General features: G+C 40.8%; 1 pseudogene; it reads left to right on the top strand.

Annotated features, from left to right (window-relative positions):
- The first annotated feature begins 6,107 nt into the window (after positions 1–6,107).
- Positions 6,108–17,424, top strand: part of LOC136319264 (large ribosomal subunit protein uL23-like) — a 51,314-nt pseudogene continuing 39,997 nt past the window's right edge.

Genomic DNA, 17,424 nt, shown 5'->3' with positions numbered 1-17,424 from the left:
CAGGCCGACGCTCTACCACTGAGCCAACTGGCCAGGGCCCATATAGCTTACATTTTAATATGAAAAGCCAATGTGATGGTTAAATTTATGTGTCAGTTTGGCTGGGCCACCATAGTGTCTAGGTATTTGGTCAAATATTTTGTATGTGGGGTGTTTTTAGATGAGATTTACATTTAAATCAGTGGGCTTTGAGCAAAGCAGATTGCTCTCCCTAATCTGCTTTATTTTGGATGGGCCTCATCTAATCAGCTGAGGGTCTGACTAGAACAAAAGACTGACACCCTCCCCTCCCCAAGCAAGAAGGTATTCTGCCAGCAGACTGTCTTTAAATTTCAACTGTGATGCCAGGTTTTCCTGATGATGGTTCTTGTACTTGAACTATGCTTTAGCTCTTTCTGTGTCCTGCTAGCCCAGCCAGCAGATTTTGGACTTGCCAGCCTCCATAATCATGTGAAGCTATCCCTTAAAACAAATCTACACACACACACACACACACACACACACACACACAGAGACACACACACATCCTATTGCTTCTGTTTCTCTAAAGCAGTGGTCCCCAACCCCCGGGCCGTGGACCGGCGTGGTCCATTTGGTAGCGGTCCGCAGAGAAAGAATAAATAACTTACATTACTTCCATTTTATTTATATTTAAGTCTGAACGATGTTCTATTTTTAAAAAATGACCAGATTCCCTCTGTTGCGTGCATCTAAGACTCACTCTTGACGCTTGTCTCCGTCACATGATACATTTATCCGTCCCACCCTAAAGGCCGGTCTGTGAAAATATTTTCTGACATTAAACCGGTCCATGGCCCAAAAAAGTTTAGGGACCACTGCTCTAAAGGACACTGACTAATACAGATTTTGGTACCAAGAAGTGGCATTCTGCTATAATAGCTAGATAAACATGTGGAAGTGGCTTTGGAACAGAGAAATGGTTAGAAGCTGGAAGAGTTTTCAGGTACATCTGATGATGTTCAGAGACTAGGCTTGGAATTGATGTTGGAATGGGATAAAACTTTTGGGGTTGTTGGGATGGAGATGAATAAATTTTGCTTGTGAGAAGAACATGAGCTTTGAGGGGTGTTATGGGCCAAATTGCGTCCTCCTACAATTCATATGCTGAAGCCCTGACCTCCAGTACCTTAGAATGTAACTGTATTTGGAGACAGAGCCTTCAAAAGGTTATTAAGTTTAGACCCTGTCTGGGTAGCTCAGTAGGTCAGAGTATTATCCTGATACACCAAGGTTGAGGGTTCAATCCCCAGTCAGAGAACATACATGAATCAACAAATGGATGTATAAATAAGTGGAACAACAAATCGATGTTTCTCTCTCTCTCCCTTCCTCTCACTTTAAAATCAATCAATCAATAAAAATTTAAGGCCCTGCAGGGTTAGCTCAGTGGTAGAGCGTCAGCCCAGGGTGTGGATGTCCCAAGTTCAATTCCCAGTCAGGCACACAGGAGAAGCGCCCATCTGCTTCTTTTTTTTTTTTTTTAATTTTTAAAAATTTATTTATTCATTTTAGAGAGGAGAGAGAGTGAGAGAGAGAGAAAAAGTGGAGAGGAGCAGGAAGCATCAACTCCCATATGTGCCTTGACTGGGCAAGACCAGGGTTTTGAACCAGCGACCTCAGCATTCCAGGTCGAGGATTTATCCACTGCACCACCACAGGTCAGGCCCACCTGCTTCTCCACCCCTCCCCCTCTCACTTCTCTCTCCCTTTCTCTTTCTCCCTCCCCCACCCCCTGCAGCCAGGGCTTGATTGGAGCAAGTTGGTCCTGGGTCCTGAGGATGGTTCCATGGTCTTGCCCCAGTCGCCAAGAAGAGCTCAGTTACTGAGCAATGGAGCAATGGCCCAGATGGGCAGAGCATCACTCTCTAGTGAGCTTGCCCTGTGGATTCTGGTTAGGGCACATGAAGGAGTCTGTCTCTTTCTCCCCTTCTCTCACTGAATAAAAAAAAAAAAAATTAAATTTATTCAGTTTAAATGAGGTCATAAGAATGGGGTCTTAATCCAAAATAATTAGTGTCCTTATAAGTAAAGAAAGAGACACCAGGGATGTGCACACAGAGAAAAGGTCATGTGAGGACACAGCAACAAGGTAGCCATCTGCAAGGAAAGAGGTCTCAGGAGAAATCAGCCTTGTTGGCACCTGGATTTCAACTTCCAACTTCCAGAACTGTGAAAAAATAAATTTTTGTCATTTGAGCCAATCAGTCTGCAGTACTTTGTTATAGCAGCCCTAGCAGACCAATACAACAGACGATAAATAAGCAAATAAGTATGTAATGTCAATTAACAATAAGGAAACACTTTGAAGAACACTACAGCAAAGTAAAGCACTGGAGGAAGGAGAGTTATTTAAGGTAAGGTGGTTAGGGTTGATCTCAGTAGAGATGACATTTGGACAGAAATCTGAATGACAAGAGGAAACAAATTTTGTGAGCATTTGTGAGAACACTCTTGAAGGAGGAGAGCAAGAGTGGAAACATAGGGACCAATTAGGAGGCTAACAGTTCAGGTGAGACATGATGAGAGCTTAGATAAAAGTAGTAATGGTGGAAGCAGTGAGTTGTTGTATTTAAAATATTTTATATATTGTCAAGATAGAACCAACAGGGTTAACTGAAAGTCTAGATGTTGGGTGTGAAACAAACAAACGAAAAAAACAGTCAAGCCTGACCAGTGGATAGAGCATAGGACTGGGACACTGGGGACTCAGATTCAAAACCCTGAGGTTGCTGGCTTGAGTGTGAGCTCATTCAGCTTGAGCACGGAATCACCAGCTTGAGCGCAGGGTCACTGGCTTGAGCATGGGATCATAGACATGACCCCATGGTCACTTGCCCAAAGTTTGCTGGCTTAAAGCCCAAGGTTGCTGGCTTGAGCTCAAGGTCGCTGGCTTGAGGAAGGGGTCACTCACTCTGCTGTAGCCACTCCCCCCCATCAAGGCACATATGAGAAAATAATCAATGAACAACTGAGGTGCTGCAATTAAGAACTGATGCTTCTCATCTCTCTCCCTTCTTGTCTGTCTGTCCCTATCTGTCCCTCTTTCTTTTTTTTTTTTTTTTTTTTTTTTTTTTTTTTACAGAGGCAGAGATAGACAGGGACAGACAGACAGGAACAGAGAGAGATGAGAAGCATCAATCATCAGTTTCTCGTTGCACGTTGCGACTTCTTAGTTGTTCATTGATTGCTTTCTCATATGTGCCTTGACCGTGGGCCTTCAGTAGACCGAGTAACCCCCTGCTGGAGCCAGCAACCTTGGATCCAAGCTGGTGAGCTCTTTGCTCAAGCCAGATGAGCCCGCGCTCAAGCTGGTGACCTCGGGGTCTTGAACCTGGGTCTTCCGCATCCCAGTCCGACGCTCTCTCTCTCTGTCCTCAGATCAAAAGTTTTGTTTTAGACATGTTAAGTCTGAGATAATGTTAAACTAGGCACAGAGAACATGACTTCTATTTCAGCCCTAGAGTCTGGGAATCAAAAAATACAAAAGATATGGTTCTTGCCTTTAAGGTCTTATGGAAGGGGATGGAGAGAGACATATAAACCAGTTTTATTAATTAAAATACTCTATTTTTGCCCTGGCCTGTTGGCTCAGTGGTAGAGCGTAGGTCTGGCGTGCGGTAGTCCCAGGTTCGATTCCCGGCCAGGGCACACAGGAGAGGCGCCCATCTGCTTCTCCACCCCTCCCCCTCTCCTTCCTCTCTGTCTCTCTCTTCCCCTCCCACAGCCAAGGCTCCATTGGAGCAAGGTTGGCCCGGGCGTTGAGGATGGCTCTGTGGCCTCTGCCTCAGGCACTAGAATGGCTCTGGTTGTGGCAGAGCGACGCCCCAGATGGGTGGAGCATCGCCCACTGGTGGGCATGCCAGGTGGGTTCCGGTCAGGCGCATGCGGGAGTCTGTCTGACTGCCTCCCCGTTTCCAGCTTCAGAAAAACACAAAAAGGAAAAAAAAACAATTAAAAAAATACTCTATTTTGGCACTGTTTGGTTGGTTCAGTGGTAGAGCATTAGCCCAGAATATGGTTGTCCTGGATTCAATTCCTAATCAGAGCACACAGAAGTGACCATCTGTGTCTCCACCCCTGCCCCTCCCCCTTCTCTCTCTTTCCTTCCTGCAGCCATGGCTGGTTAGTTCCAGCAAGTTGGTCCCCAGCACTGAGGATGGCTGTGGCGCTTCCACCTCAGGTGCTAAAAATTGTTTGGTTGCTGAGCAATGGCCTTAGACGGGCAGAGCATTGCCAGTAGGAGGCTTGCCGGGTAGACCCCAGTCCCAGTGCATGTGGGAGTCTGTCTGTCTCCCTTCCTCTCATTTAAAAAAACAAACAGATTTTATTTGGGGGGAGCAGTTCTAAGTTTGCTGAAAAAATAAACAGAAAGCACATACAGTTCTCATAAATCCCCTCAACTGCCCTAATAGTATATTAACATCTTGTATTAATGTAGTACATTTGTGACAACTGATGAACCTACATTGACACATCATAGTTACCCAAACTCCATAGTTTACATTAGGGTTCACTCTTGGTCTTGTATATTTTATAGGACAAATGTATAATGAATGTATCCATCATTATTGTATCTCATAGAATGGTTCCATTGTCCTACAAACCCTCTGTGCTCTACTCATTCTTCTCTCCTCCTCATGTCACACCCAACCTCCATTCCTTCGCAACCAGTGTTTTTTGTTGTTTGCATAGTTTTTTAGTTTGTTTAGTTTTGTCTTTTACAGTATGTCCTATATTTGGAATCATATAGTATGTATCCTTATCAAATTGGCTTCTTTCACTTAGTAACTGCATTTAAGGGTCCTCTAGTCTTTTCATGGCTTTATAGCTCATGTATTTTTAGAACTGAATAATTTTCCACTATCTGAATGTACCAGAGTTTATTATTCACCTTTGAAGGACATCTTGGTTGCTTCTAAGTTTTGGCAATTATGAATAAAGCTGCTGTAAACATTTGTGCTCGGGTTTTATGCAGACATAGGTTTTCATCTCGTTTGGGTAGGTGCCAAGGAGTGTGATTGCTAGATCACAAACAAGTATTTTATTTATTTATTTATTTTTAATTTTTATTTATTGATTTTAGTGAGAAAGGAAGGGAAGAAGAGAGAGATGGAAACATCAGTCTGTTCCTGTATGTGCCCTGACCAGGGATCGAACTGGCAACCTCTGCACTCTGGGCCAATGTTCCAACCAACCAAGCTATCCAGCCAAAACACAAACAAGTATTTTAAATGGCAACTTCTATACAAGTGCCAATAGGGAACACAGATTATTGCTTTCAGGAAGCAAAGAGCTTCCTTTCAGTTCCTTAAGTTTAGTCTAACAATGCTGTAAAACTGTAATGTCCTTCCTTTTCTGTGTAGCTATTAATGGGACTTTATCACCAGGATACCCACTCCTGGCTCATTTCCAGGAAGATAGCTGTGGAATACTGATAACTGAAGTGTTCGCACTGACTCACATACAGCCTTTCCAAAAACCATAAGCAACTGTCAATCTCTGGACTGAGGTCAGTGTTTCACATTAAAGATCTATATCCTTTTAGTAGGACTCATCTCTAACTTTGGTGACCCTCCAAACCAGCAAAGCCAACTCAGGGGGAAAAAATCCATCAAGTTCTCTGGGGGGGGGGGGAGGCTATTGAGCTCTAGGGTGGTGTTTACTAACACAGGGTTCTAAGATTGACTAACAGATACACAACCCACTGAAAGTGATGTAAATGTTGTATTTCAGTGTACTTTTCCTACCAGGAGGAGAACCATAAGCTCTTACCACAGTCTCAAGAGTGAGTACAGTGGCCTGACCTGTGGTGGCGCAGTGGATAAAGCGTCGACCTGGAAATGCTGAGGTCGCTGGTTCGAAACCCTGGGCTTGCCTGGTCAAGGCACATATGGGAGTTGATGCTTCCAGCTCCTCCCCCTTGTCTCTCTCTTCTCTCTCTCTCCCTCTCTCTCTCTCCTTCTCAAATGAATAAATAAAATAAAAATAAAAAATAAATAAATAAAATAAAATAAAATTTCCTTAAAAAAAAAAAAAAAAAAGAGTGAGTACAGCACCCAGAAAACAGCCAAAGGAGCCACCAAACCATGGGGGTGCTGGAAGAGGCGAAGACTCTGACAGCTCCTGGGTCATCAACAGAGGACCTGTAATGTGAAAACTACAAGCATTGTCTGCTTTCACATTGCTTCTCTGCCCACTCTTAGAGATGGCGCTACAAGTAGAATCACAAAGAACAAGTTTTTTTTTTTCAAGCCAGGGGCTCTAATTTCTTTCTAGCAGGGAGGAGGATAAGAGAAAGCAGTTCTTTCAAAGTGCAGGAATAGAGCTACTTATTATTAGGGTGCTTTAGAAAGAAGTACAACACACCCTCAGAACTGGGCATAGCTAAGAAAGCCTTAAAATATTTCACACTTACTCATTCAAGTGGTCACTGTAATATTTTAGCATTTGCTTGTAGTAACTTGAAGAGGAAGAAATGTTAAGCAGTGGGGCTCAGCTCTCTCAAGCTAAATGAAGAATCATGTGTTCTTTTCAAAACTGTCCAGCTACATGCATTCAACACATTTTATGGAATGCCCACCACGTGCCACTCAGTGTTCCTGCCACTGTACTTGTAATAATTCTGTTTTCTATTTGTGCTTCACATCTAAGTGCCATGTCATCTTTCTCTGTAGTAAAAAAAAAAAAAAAAGAAAGAAAAAAAGGCAGCTTTCCTAATTTATGCATCTTTCTCACAAATAACCCAGACCTTTGGCTTTCTCGTTTTCAGTCTCAAAATGGGGCAGTCACAGAAATATTTGGATGAGGCGGGCCCAGAAACCAAAGAATCTCTTCTGGTTTTTGTCGACCGTAGGGTAGCCCCGCCTGTTAAGGGGCTGCGTAGGCAAGTGCAGACGTGCTTTGTAGAGCGTCAGCCAAATCTCCAAAGCGACCAGTTCCATCACTCAGAGCTGACTCAAAGACTCTGGTCCCTTCATTCTTCTGCTATTCCCTCCTCCTCCCCACCCACGGAATGTGTTTTAATTATACTGCTACCTAGGGATGCAAGCAATGTCTTTGTCTTCCTTATTCTCTTGTGTTTTTGTTTTGTTTTTTTTCCTGCTCCTTGGTTCTAGGTCCTTATTTGACTTCAGTCTCATGGGTGTGTAAAATCCTGAGTGCTTCTTGCATGGCTGTATGCAAACTTATTGAATGCCTACATACCTATTTCAAAAATGTGTGCAACAAGTGTTGACTTTGATGGCCTGACCCTCTAATCCTCTAACTGATTAGTGTTCCAATGTTGGGAAATTACATGATTACAATCACAATCTAAATTCTTTAAATTGTAGGTTCCAGCTGGATTTATTAATCCAATTTAATTTCAATTACATGTAAATAGCTGTTTTATCTTTTATTTTTTGTAAACAGCTGTTTTAAGCTAATTAGAAATAAACAAGTTTATACATGTTCTTACAAAATTAAGAGGAAAAAGATAATCCATTAAAATCTTGACAAATGACAGAAACGGTTTGGGGCCTTAGCTTTAAAGAGAAGCAGAGGGCATATTTGCTACCCCAAAATATGCCCTTTGGGATATTATTTTAAGCTGGTGATTTGGAAAGACTCAAGAAAAACCTTTCACCTCCCCCCTTACTGCCTAAAAAAATTTTAGATAGATTCCTGCACCCCCTATCAGGAAGGGAGCTATCATCACAGATAACTATAGTTCAATATAAACTAGTGTGTGGGAGATAGGGAGAAAGCTCGCAAGGCCTGTTTGACCAAAGTCCTCTCTGTGTTCCATTGTTAAAGATGGCCCAGCAAACATTTACCTACAAACATTTGCTTTTCTATCCATGTGAATTGCCTTCCTCCCCCAACTTTGAAGTCCTAAACCATAACTGTCCCCCTTCTCCTTAGCTCAAAAAGGTATAGAAACCTTAACTGCTTTATCTGTCCTGGGCCGGAGCCCATATTCTTTTTTTTATTTATTTTATTTTTTATTTTTTGCCATATTTACACTTTGCTTTATTTAGTGTTAGTAGCAGGATATATGTATATATATTATAAACCCATACACATGGGTTTATTAAAAAGATGGGTTTTTTTTATGACAGCTTAAGATCTGTTTTTATAATACTATAATCTGAACATTCTCCAATTTGACTAATCATTCTTTTTTTTTATTTGAGGGTCTGTTCAGTTTTTATTTATTTATTTATTTTTTATTGAATTTATTGGACTGACACCGGTTAACAAAATTATACAAGTTTCAGGTGCACAATTCCACAACACATCATCTGTATATCGTATTGTGTGTTCACTACCCCAAGTCAAGTCTCCCTCCATCATCACTTATCCTCCCTAATGGGCCCTATATTCTTATAGGACTCTCACATGCATGTAATAAGGTTGGTTATTTTCTCTGTTACTCTGTTTCATGTGTGCAACCTCCAAACATTTGAACACTAAACAGTTATAGGATTATTAGACCAGCTGGAAGAATTTAGAAAAATAGAAAGGAAATTATTTTTCCTCCCCTCCAACTTGATAGTCTTTGGCCTGCTCCCTCTCCTTCTTAATGCTGTGAAAAGGCATCAACAGATCAACACACTGACAGCAGCAGTGAAGGAGAAAGACAGAGAGCCTGAAAAATGCACGATGGGCGATAGGTCTGGGTTAATTCATTCTTACATTCACATAGGTCTACTATGTCGCTAGGCCCAGTTTTAGATACTGAGGAGACTGTGGGAAAGGTGGTAGGAGAAATCTATTCCCTGCTTGCGTAAGACCTATCAAACGGGTTGGGGTTACTTACACATACATTTTACTTTTTATTTCTATTTTTAAAATATTTTAAGCAAGTGTAACTAAAAGCACATATTCTGGAGCCAGACATCTGGGTTTGAATCTTAGCTTTACCACTTACGTGTGATCCTGAAAAGTCCTTTAGCCTCACCGTGCTACCATTTCCTCATCTGTAAAACAAAGGTAAAGATAGAGTCTATCTTCTTCATAAAAGTTATGATGATTAAACTAAACCAGTCATTATGTGCATAATACTTAAAATAATGTTAGTATATATCATGTCATACAAGTATTTGTCAAATTTTTAAAAAAAAGAAAGCAGCAAACTCACCTATTTAACTTTATATTTGACTATATATGCTCAGAGATAAAGAAGTTACTATATTAAAGTATAGCTCGCCCATTCTTTTTAAGACCCTTAAAACTTTTCAAAAAGTCTTCAATTACCTGTGAAGTTTTCAAACAAATCATCACAGAAATATTCTTCTCTGTAGTAGCAGTAATAATAGGTTCTTAATAAATTGAAACTGTTTTAATTAAATGCCAGGTTCTTATCATGTTATCTTATTTACACTTAACAGTTTAAATTTAGTATTTTTATCCTAAGTAACCATGAGAAATCTATAAGTAGATTGCTCAAGGACCCATGGTTTGGGGTAGAACTAGTTATCTGACTGTATTACACTATAGTGCTGTAGATTAAGAGAAAGATAGAGTCAAAGTAGGTTAAAAACAAGTTATCTGAGATAGCCAGTGTTTCCCTATCCCCACCCCGTATGCTTTTCTTCCTAGAGATGGAGCCTTTTCTTTCTCTTCCTTTTAAAGCAAGTGGTCATAAACAGGATATTGGCATGCAATAAATGTAGAGGCAGATGATAAAATGCTATTCAAGAGTTGTAGAAAAAAGTCATCCCACTTGTTCAGTAAAGATTCTTATTCTCAGGCTATATAGAAAGAAGACCATCCCAGGTGGAGGGGAGATGAGGATGGTAGGGAAAAGAGGCTTCATGAGAGAAGAAAAGCTATTTACCAGTGCTAAACTGTAAGCAAGAAATGTGTGCGTTGCCCTGGCCAGGCAGCTCAGTTGGCTAGAGCGTCATCCCCATATGCCAAGGTTGCGGGTCAGATCCCCGGTCAGGACACAAAGAATCAACCAATGAATGCATAAATGAGTGGAACAACAAATTGATGTTTCTCTCCCTCTCTCCTTTTCTTCCTCTCTCTCTAAAAATAAATAAATAAATAAATAAATAAATAAATAAATAAATAAATAAAATCAATAAAAGTTGTTGAGTTGGCTCTGACTCCTGACAACTCTGTGAGGAATGTCCTGTCTTCAACAGCCTCTCAGCTCTTGGAGACGCATGCCTGTGGCTTCTTTTACGGAGTCAATCCGTCTCATATTTGGTCTCTTTTCCTGCTGCCTTTTATTTTTCCCAGCATTATCATCTTCTCCAAAGAACCCTGCCTTCTCATAATGTGCCTGAAGTAGGACAACCTCAGTTTTGTCATTTTTGCCTCCAGAGATGTTTCAGGCTTAATTTGCTCTAGGACCCAGGCTTAATTTGTTTGTTTTTCTGGCAGTCCAGGGTATTTGTAAAGCTTTCCTCTGACACCATATTTCAAATGAGTCATTTTTTTCCCTATCAGCCATCATTACCATCCAAATTTCATATCCAAATATGAAAAGAAGCAGTCTCCTTTAGGAATAATAGATTTAGGTAGCCTAACACTTTTTTTCTCTCAACATTTGATTTTATAGCACTCATAAACTACAAATCGTTTTTTAAATTTTTAATTGGTTGGGAAAAAAATATTTTGTTACTCGTAAAGATTACAAGAAATTCAAATTTCAGAGACCATAAGTAAAGTTTTATTGGCACAAAGCCATGCTCACTCATTTACATGCTGTCCATGGCTGCTTTTGCATTACAATGGCAGAGCTGAAGAGTTATGACTGAGACTATATGGCCTGCAAAGCCTAACATATTTAGTCTTTGACCCTTTAAATTTTGCCAACTCCTGAGTTAGACAGCGGATGATTTTAGGCACAAGGCAGGGGAAGGGATGGAAGGGGGTGGTGTAGCAGGAGCAGACAGTAAAGAGAGAAGGCATGGAAACCATTTGGGTGGGATGCAGACATCTTGAGAAGTAAAAAATCTCTGAGCATTTCTTGTTAGCAAATGCAAAAATGTGGGTCTCCCAAGATGGAAATGCAAAAAGGCAGAGACTGGAAAATAGGAATTTCTCTCACTCCATGTAATAGGGAATGGGAGAAAAACTTACCAGTGTAGAAAAACTTACCACTGCCCTCTCAAACTGATTCCCTAGGTTCACAGAGGGCAGATAGGTTCACTTAGTTAATTTTACTTATCTAGAAACATAGCATAGATTATTGTAACACCTTAATCCCTAGCGGCCACCTTGACCATAGTGCTGCTCTCTAAATTATTAGGGAGAGGAAATCTCAGAACTAGATTAGAGAAGTAGCTAGTGAAAGACGGGTTGATGGCTAATTTTCAAATCCAGTCTTCCTTAGTTCCATGGTCATTTTCTGTTACCCCCCCCCCAAAGGTGGCAGACACATTGCATTTTATATAACCAGCAAGATGACATAAGAGGGCTGTAAGGATGGTTGAAGTATACAGTATCACTGATAGCTAGACTTTGCCAGGGATTTCCTTACCTTCTAATATTCCTTTTAACGATTGAAGAATGGAAGTCTCAAAAGTTAGGAATGGAAACTGGAGCCAGGTTACCCCCACCATCCCCCATCTATATAATGAAGTGATGGATGTAGAGAATAATAGCAGAGGAATAAGAATCTCAGTAAAATTAGATCCCTGAATAAGTCATTATAAACAAAATACATTAAGCCATAGATAATTAATTTGTTTATTCTACACTTACTGATTTTTTAAATTTTTATTGATTTTAGAGAGAGAGAAAAGGAGAAAGGAAAGAGAGGGAGGGAGGGAGGGAGAAGGAGGGAGGGAGGGAGAGGGAGGGAGGGAGGGAGGGAGAGAGAGAGAGGAACATTGATCTGTTCTTGTATGTGCCCTGACCCAGGACGGAACTGGCTTCCGGACCATGCGGAGCTATCTGGCGAGGGCTACATTTACTGATTTCTATCACTGCTAGATGCTGTCATATTTTTTAATATACTATGAGAGATTTGTAAAAAAATAAGGTGAAACTCTACATAATTTTAAAGCCCTGCATAATTTCATAATAAAAATGATTGTATTAATTCATTTCTTGAAAAATTCAGGTTTTAATGTGGCACAGTCAGTGTGTGTAAAGTAGAGCATGCTTGAATTTTCTTTAAATATTTTTAAATTTATTCATTTTAGTGAGGGGAGAGAGCTCGACAGAAAGAGGGGGAGACAAAGAGAGAGAGAGAAGGGGAAGGAGCAGAAAGCATCAACTCCCATATGTGCCTTGACCAGGCAAGCCCAGAGTTTCGAATGTAGGATCTCAGCGTTTCAGGTGGACGCTTTATCCACTGCACCACTACCACAGGTCGGGCTTGAATTTTCTAATGACTAACTTTCTACAATATGTCAGATGCTGCTTTAAAGACATATACGCTGACTGTGTCAACTCAAAGTCTTCAAAAGCTTATACTAAGTGGCAGGAAGGGGCACTACCACGTGCATAATAAAAACACAACACACAAATAGAATGCCATGATACATAAATCACCTTGTTTTAAAAATGTGGCTCTTGTTTTTCTCCCTAGTGCAAAACAGGAAAGAAAGATAAACTCCACAGAGAATTTCATTCACATTCAACAGTAAGGAAAATGAGGCAGGGAGAGTGCTTGGTTTACATCCCCCGCTTCCTGGTTTCCACCGGTTTCTCGTGTCAGACACCTCTTCTGTCACGGCAAGCAACACGCAAGACAGCTCCCTATTTGCCAGCAACTGGCTTTTCCTCCATTTCCCTATACAAGTTTATTCTCTTTTCGAAGGCCTCCATTAATTCTTACCGCCCCTCCACTCACGGTCAAGCTGGGTTTTTATCGGCCTCCTCATTGGTTCAAAATAATCGCTTTTCTCCTCACCAGCCCTGCTCACTAACTGAACTTCCTCCCTCTTCTTTTAGCGCACATCCATCCCTCTATCCAGTTTCCAAGTCGTCTCGTTCTCCTCCCTCGTACTCCACTCAGTCTTTTTCAGTCTTTTTATGATAATCCCTCTATTCCTTTTCACTTTCATTCTTTTCTTTTGCATCTCTCCTTCCTCAGCTAAAACTGGCCCAAGGTAGAGACCGAGAGCCCATAGGAAAGAAAAAACAGTGTGCACGTGAGAATGCAGGGTCTGGACTGAGCTGAGAGTATGCAGCCCGCAGGCTCAGAGCCTGGGCGGGGGATCCCTAGGTTAGGGCGGGGACAGGATGCGAGCTTGTCGCGGGCCGTGTCACTCTGCACGTCTCCGAAAGGGACGGAAAGGCATTGCTCATGCTGCTAGACTAGCCTGTCATCCGCCCCGCCGCCCCCTCGCCTCCGCTGGGGCCAGATGCTGAGAAGAGCCAGCTAGAGCGCTCGTCTAATTGGACGGGGAAAGTCGCAATTTCCTGGAATCCGAGGCATCTCTGCGGAGATGCGAAAGGTTAAACAAGGGTTGCCTTAAGGGCAGATCTTTGTTCTAAGCAAGTAATCCTCAAACATCCCCACTAAAAGCACCACTCGGCAGTGTCAGCCAGCACCCACCTTACTGCCGGGACAGCCATGTGTGGTTAGCCACAGATTTTGCCTTTTCTCTTTTTTCTCCCCTCTTCTCTTTTCCACATTTCATTCCACATTTCACCCTTCCACACGGCCTCCGATCTTGATGAAATCTTCCCCTTCATATGCACCTGCAGCACCCCGATTCTGTTTTTTAAAGTTAATTTATTTTGTTAAATAAAATATATACAATAAAATTTATTTGAGCATTTTAGGTGTACAGGTGACAACTAGATACACACACCCGTGCAACCACCGCCCCATAGATTCGCTCCTTTTCAAAAAGTTCCCTCAGCACCCTGATCCTTGCTGATGTTACCGTCATTTTTCCATAACACCTCATAATTTTGTTCTCATGAAGTCATTCTTTTTATATATTGGCAGCTATTTACTAAGTGCCCTTTGTGAAACAAACAGTGATGTCTTTACACAAATAAGGAACCAGAGCCTCTCAGTTTAAAGTAAAAGTGTATATAATACAACTCATGCTTTCTGTTCTCCTTACACTTATTTCTGATAATTCCCTCAGACTACTTGGTCATGTGGCTAATCCTTCTTGAAAAATAAATGTTTGGTTTTGTTTTCCTAAGGAAGGTCAAGGGTGATTAACACACAGTAGACCCTGAGTAGCCACTGAGGAGAACTCTTGGTGGGAAATGACTGAAACAGGGATTTCCTGGAGGCCTGGGAAGGGGCATGCTCTAGCAAGTGTGGGAATGTCACAGGCACTGTTTCAGAAAGAGGTCCATAGAAGTCTGATAATGCAGCTGTAAAAGCTACTGGAAGGCTCCTCAGGCAGGGGACAGGATGTGAGACCCTGGAAAAAGACTCATGAGGAAAAGTGTCACATTAGAAAAGAAGGGAAAGTAGGCTGCTGAGGAGAGATGAAGAAAATTTGAAGGCTCCCCTCCCTAAAAGGTATGCCGTGCAAGGGGAGGGTAAGAAATCAATTGAAGAGGAAGAGAGGCAAAAGGGCACAACGATGAAAAATAAGAAAAGGAAGAAAGAAAAAAGATTTGTTGCAATGTTGATGTAAACCTGCGCCTCTTCCTGAACCAGTGACACAGGGTTTCCATTTCCCCTTACAGTCATACATTGCTCAAGTTTAGAAAACCAGATATCTGAGTACCAACTCTGAATGAGCGGAGAACCTCAAGAGCCACATATCAGATGCTCACATTACCAAATGGAGTCTCTTAATAGTGCTGGGGCTTTTAGAATGGAAACATTTCAAGAAACAGAATTTGTCTTTTAGTGGTGTTAGAACTGAGGGTGAGTTCTATATTCTTTTTGTGTTTTTCTTTCTTTTCTCTTTTTTACTGAAGTATATATACAGTAAAGCAAATGAAAATGCACTAATGTTAAGTGGGTAGCTGGATGAATATTAACATCTGTATTCACCTGTATAAAGATTAACCAGATAGAGATCTAGAGTCCAGAATACTTCTAGCTCACCAGAAGATTTCATTATGTCTATTCTAGTTATGGCCCCTCTCCCCAGAAGGAACCACTATATTGACTTCTATCACCACCAATTATAGTATGTATTCTTGTACTAGGATTTTTTTTTTTTACTCAACATAGTGTGTATAAGTATTAATGTTACATACGTGTATCAGTGGTTCATTCTTTGTTATCGCTGAGTAGCATTCCACTTATGGATATGCCAAAATTTGTTTACGCATTGTCCTGCTGATACACACATTATTGTTTTCAATTCTGAGCTATTATAAACATTCTTGTCATTTGCCATGTGTGTGAATTCTTTTCTCTTGGGTGTATACTTAGGAATAAGGTTGCTAGGTTGCTATTTTTTGGCAATCTATAATAAATTATAAATAAAAACAAATGTCTTTGTCTTAATATATGTATGGTGTTTTAATAAAAATATTTTATATCATTGTTTCAGTTTATCCTCAAACATTTGTTGTGATGTAAGTAGAGTAGATAATACGATCTCCATCTTACAAGTATAGAAACTGAAACTTGTAAGAGGATTTAATGCCCAAGTTAAAGTCATAACTTAGTAAGTTGTGACTTAGAACTAGAAACCACATTTTCTGATTCCTAGTCAAGTTCATTTTTTCTTTTACATTTCTCTTAGTTCACTGGCCTCATGAAAATAGAGAGGTTACCCTACTGTCCAGTTTGCCCTGGACTGTCCCTGTTTTAGCACTAAAAGGCCCTAGGCAAACTGGAATGGTTGTTCACTCTACAGAACAAAGAAGAGTCAGTGGATATCATGGCTTGAGAATGACAAAACCTTTCTGATTTAGCTCATTCATGCTCTTCCATTCCCAAAGAAAAAGATATTTTTAATCAAAGAACAAAGGAATAGCCAAATATTTATGTCCTATATATGTAAACTGTATTCCTGACTTCGCAAATTTTCTAGACTAGTCTACTCAAATTGTGGTCTGTGAACCAGCAGCAGAGCATCTCCAGGGAGCCTGTTAGGAATGCAAATTCACTTTTTGTCCGACATTTTAGAGAGGGTGCAGTGGTAGCAGCTGCTTTCTAAACTTTACTATGTCACCAAAAACAACAGAAAAAAGATGCTGAAAAGTCAGCCAAGAAAGACAAAGATCCAGTAACAAATCTGGGGGCAAGGCCAAAAGGAAGTGGCCCAAAGGCAAAGTTGGGGACAAGCTCAATAACCTAGTCTTGTCTGACAAAGCAATATGGACAAACTCTAAAAGGAAGTTCCCAACTATAAGTTTATAGCCATAGCTGTTGTCTTTGAGAGACTGAAGATCCCTGGATTCCTGGCCAGGGCAGTCTTTCAGGACTTCCTCAGTAAAGGGCTTATTAAATTGGTTTCAAAGGACAGAACTCTAGGAATTTACATCAGAAGCCCAAGGGTGCAAATTTATATTGCCTCCACCAGCATCCATTCCCCCAACCCCAGACCTAAAGAATCAGAAGCTCTGAAAGCTCTCCAGGTTGAAGTGTGAAAAGAGAGCCAAAGTTTAAGAAGCACGGATCTTTAAAGCCAAATTCCTTTACTGATACATGGTTACCTGCTGGTTTTAAAGACCCTGGGGCAGAGTGATCCCATTACCTCACTCAGTAAACTTTCCCTAGGTAAAACAAATTCCATTGTTGGTAAACACCTTCTTTCTCACTTATTGACTCTCTTATCTAGCATTCTGGTCCTAAAAGAGTGCACAATATCCTTTCATAGTTGATTTTTTTGTCCTTTTCTACAACCATTCAAAGTGTTCTTTATTATCACTTAAATTATGGTGTCTAGAACAAATCCTAGTGAATACTACAATACAGTGAAAGACAGATCTTGTGGTCCCAATGTGACTATTCATGAATCTTTAAGAAATCACTTTCCAAAGTACATCAGAAACCATAAATATATAAGAATCATGAAGTCTAGAAACAGAAGAAAAAATAGTTAATCTGGATCCCAGAGAGAAAAACAGACGACAGATTGATATAAAACAGAAGGGATTTGCTGAGTAAGTTTTGCTAGCAGGGACTGGATTTGGGCTCCCGATTTGGGTTCCCTTAGGGTTTTGTGTGACTTGGCTGGCATCCATCTACATAGTTTGTCTGTACTCTGTTTTAGGACTCAATCCCAAAGGTCACTCTCCAACTCTAATCCAGTGTCTCATTGTCCATCTATTCTAGGCTCTCTCATCCTTCTACTTCCCTTCATTCTTCCCCAGAGAGTGGTTGCCAAGGGAATGAAATCATATTAACCAGCTGGTAAAGAAAAACAGTGACAGAAGCAGAATGGAAGAAAATGCAGAGATAAAAATCAAAGACTAAAGCTTGGAAAAGGCACAGACATAGATGAGACTTGACACGGTCAAAAGAACTGCTTAAGTGATAAAATGCTATAAACACCTTAGAGAAATAGATGTAGACAC

The sequence above is a fragment of the Saccopteryx bilineata genome, chromosome 1 (assembly GCF_036850765.1).
Source record: "Saccopteryx bilineata isolate mSacBil1 chromosome 1, mSacBil1_pri_phased_curated, whole genome shotgun sequence".
Classification (NCBI taxonomy): Eukaryota; Metazoa; Chordata; class Mammalia; order Chiroptera; family Emballonuridae; genus Saccopteryx; species Saccopteryx bilineata.
Note: the sequence above shows the minus strand (reverse complement) of the source record. Positions and strands in the feature narration are given on the sequence as shown.